Source organism: Capsella rubella, unplaced genomic scaffold, assembly GCF_000375325.1.
Source record: "Capsella rubella cultivar Monte Gargano unplaced genomic scaffold, Caprub1_0 scaffold_7, whole genome shotgun sequence".
Classification (NCBI taxonomy): Eukaryota; Viridiplantae; Streptophyta; class Magnoliopsida; order Brassicales; family Brassicaceae; genus Capsella; species Capsella rubella.
The window spans coordinates 13,108,508-13,112,334 of NW_006238917.1; positions in this window are offsets into that span (position 1 = coordinate 13,108,508).

Here is a 3,827-nt window from a genome sequence, read left to right on the forward strand (position 1 = left end):
CACAAAATCACAATTCCTCACAAATTGAATAGTCAAATCTAACACCTAATTCTAACAAATCTAGATTCCATATCTATTCTTAGAACCAAATCTAACAAATCTAAACTATACACTTAAGCTGTTCAACCCAAGATTCCTAAACAAAAATTAAAGGGAAGTTCTAAACATAATCTCTTGTTTATCTATAAAGAAAACTTATTGAACTTAACAGTTTTGGAACCGGAGTTGCCGAGTTGTATTAAGTTTCTTTTACAGGATTATCAAGATGTTTTTCCCGAGGAAAATCCAGAAGGTTGACCACCCGTTAGAGGCATTGAGCATCAAGTAGATTTCATCCCGGGAGCTTCTTTGCTAAACAAACCAGCCTATCGCACTAAACCATGTGTTGTACCCGTGCTGCTTGTACCAAAGAAAATGGTAGTTGGCGGATGTGTGTTGATTGCCGAGCTATCAACAATATCACGGTGAAGTATCGACATCCTATTCCTAGATTAGATGATATGCTTGATGAATTGCATGGCTCTAGCATATTCTCTAAGGTTAATCTAAAAATTCGATATTATCAAATTAGGATGAAAGAAGGAGATGAATAGAAAACTGCATTTAAAACTAAACAAGGGTTATATGAATGGTTAGTTATGCCATTTGGGCAGACAAATGCGCCTAGTATATTCATGAGGTTAATGAATTATGTTCTTAGAGTTAATATAGGACATTCTTTGTTGTTTACTTTAATGACATCTTAGTTTACAGCAAGAACCATGAAGAGCATGTTAGTCATTTGAAAAAGGTCTTTGACATACTTCGAAAGGAAAAGCTTTTTGCCAATTTAAAGAAGTGTACCTTTGGAACTGATAACCTTTTCTTTTTAGGTTTTGTTGTGAGTACAAATGGAGTTAAAGTTGATGAAGAGAAATTAAGGCAATTCGAGAATGGCCATGTCCAAAATCAGTAGGAGAAGTGAGGAATTTTCATGGACTTGCTGCTTTCTATAGGAGGTATGTGAAAGATTTCAGCACCTTAGCAGCCCCACTCATAGAAGTTATCAAGAAAAATGTTGGATTCAAGTGGAAACAAGCTCAAGAGGATGCATTTGAGACCTTAAAAGAGAAGCTTACTCATGCCCCTGTCTTATCTCTTCCTGATTTTGTTAAAACTTTCGAGATAGAATGTGATGCTTCTGGTGTAGGAATTGGAGCTGTTCTTATGCAGGATAAGAAGCCTATTGCTTATTTCAGTGAGAAGGTTGGAGGAGCTACTCTCAACTATCCTACATATGACAAAGAACTTTATGCTTTGGTGAGAGCATTACAAACATGGCAGCATTATCTCTGGCCCAAGGAGTTCGTTATTCATACCGATCATGAGTCGTTAAAGCACCTCAAAGGACAAAAAAAACTCAACAAAAAGACATGCCAAGTGGGTTGAATTCATTGAAACGTTTCCATATGTCATCAAATACAAAAAAGGCAAGGACAATGTTGTTGTCGATGCATTGGGAAGGAGGTATGTTCTTCTCACAACTCTTGATGCCAAGTTACTTGGATTTTGAGCAAATTAAATCTCAATATGCTACTGATTCTGATTTTGCCGAAATCTTTGCATCTTGTGAGAAATTTGGTTTTAGAAAATATTATAGGCACGACTGTAACACCCCGACCCGTTCCAGCACTAGGAACAAATAGGAAGCAGTACTTAACCCTCGTAGTTGGCCGCCCAAGGTTCCTGAAACAAATTCGTTCACCACTGTCGTCCAACCACGAGCGCCCGACCTCTCGGACACGGCCTAAGGCTTTGCAACACGTACCGCGACGAAAATTGTGTTAAGTCTGGACAAGACTTAATATCAATTGGAAGACACGAGGTTTATAAAAACGTCGCTTTATTAATATCGGGAAAAGAGAGTCATATGTATTATACACAAAACTATATCTTACAAAGGCAAGGAAATCTACACCGGTTGGCCTAACGTCTTTTGTTTCTCCTAAGGTTTAGAATCTTGAGTAGTCTCATATTACTCAGTGAGTCCGGGATATCTAATAACATAACCCAACCCAACCCTCAATCACAAGAAATGACAATCAATAAGCATTACAGCTTAGAAGCCATAAGCAAAAAACCAAAATGCAAGCATCACACCTTGTCTTGATCCTACTTGGTCCCCTAAGAATCCATGATATCCTTCGAGGCAATGCCCTACACTCCTAGACACAAAGTATACAAGAGATCTGTCATTCCTCCCCTTTACTTCGTCATGTAGTGCCCGGTCTGTCGCGACCCAGCCTCGAGCCTTCGAATACGATCACGTGACACTACGTTCCGTACACGACCGGGATATCATGATTCGCCTAATGCTAGATATCTATCCAAAGCGTAACCAACAACCAAATAATATAAAAATCCAACAGCATAATAGTTATGCCTCGAATGCTAGCACAACGGTTACCTACCGCAAAGTTATACTATCACACAAGCATCAACAACATTCAACAGTTCACAATCACCACACAAATATTGCTTACCTAATGTTAGCATTATTCTAAGTATAAATCCCTAACCTCATGCTAAATATTAATAAATAAATAAATAAATAAAAAATTGTTTTTCAATAAATACTTAAAATAATCCTAGTCGTGTGCTACTTCACACGCTTCGAAACTTACCTTGGCTTGGCTACTAGAGACTCTAGACTCTTGGCGATCCTACTCGGCTACTACCACGGACCACCTGAGACACTCTCGGACACTCACTCTCTCGGAAAGGTTTTCGTTTGATTTTTTATGTGAAGAACAAATGAGAAGGAGTTGGTTACTTGGGGAGGAAGCTATGGAAGCATGAGGTGGTATGAATAGGCTTGATTGAGCTTATCTTTACATCTATCCTTATCTAAATGTTGATGCTTATCCTAAACTGCATACTTATCCATTTTTTGTTCTTATCCATAATAGTGTAGCAGCTTGCCTACCAACCTACTAGCTTGCGGATGCAAAAGAAATGATATGCATGTGATCGCGTTCGTACTCGATGCTCCTTCGACCATAAACTTCATTGTCGTATGAAATATGATTTTCACCGTCTGTCTTCAATTTTTCTTTGCCCAAAAGCTTTATATTCACCTAAGAATACTTTGGTTCGACTCCAAAAATTAATTCTCCTTTGCCTTGATAAATTTTTATTCGATAGCAAGTCTTTGAGCATTTCGTCTGAATATTAGGCCCCGGTGAGGGGCATTACAGCGACGGTTTCCTATTTTATGATAATCGCTTGGGTACACTTATTTCTTCTTTGAGAGAATTATTTTTAAAGGAAGCACATGGTGGAGATTTGATGATACACTTCGCCATTGCTAAAATTAACATTTCACGGACTTTGAAAATAGAGATACATATGTTATGGTAGGAAATACTGATAGAGTTAACCCTTATGCATTTTTGGTTAAGTGTTAACTAGATTTTGAATGTGAAATAATTCATAAACGGCTGGTTATAATGATAGAAGTTAAAGATAGAATGTATGTAGAAATGATAGACGGCTGGATTATAATGAAGTAGCTGAAATGGTGATTGTTGTAATTTGCAGGAAATGGGATCAACAAGTGGTGAAAAGAAGGGAAGGTAACCTCCTTTATTGTATCCGTCAGGAAAATCTCCTCTTCGGAAGAGGAGCATCCACCATAACTGCACTTTGGCGAGTTTTGGATTGATGAAAGACTGCATTGGTGAAGAATTTTACAAAGACATCTTGGATCATACACAAGTAGGAGTCATATTGAGTCTTGCTGATTCTGACTAGGTATGGTAGGCTAAGCTTGTTCATTACATCCTCAC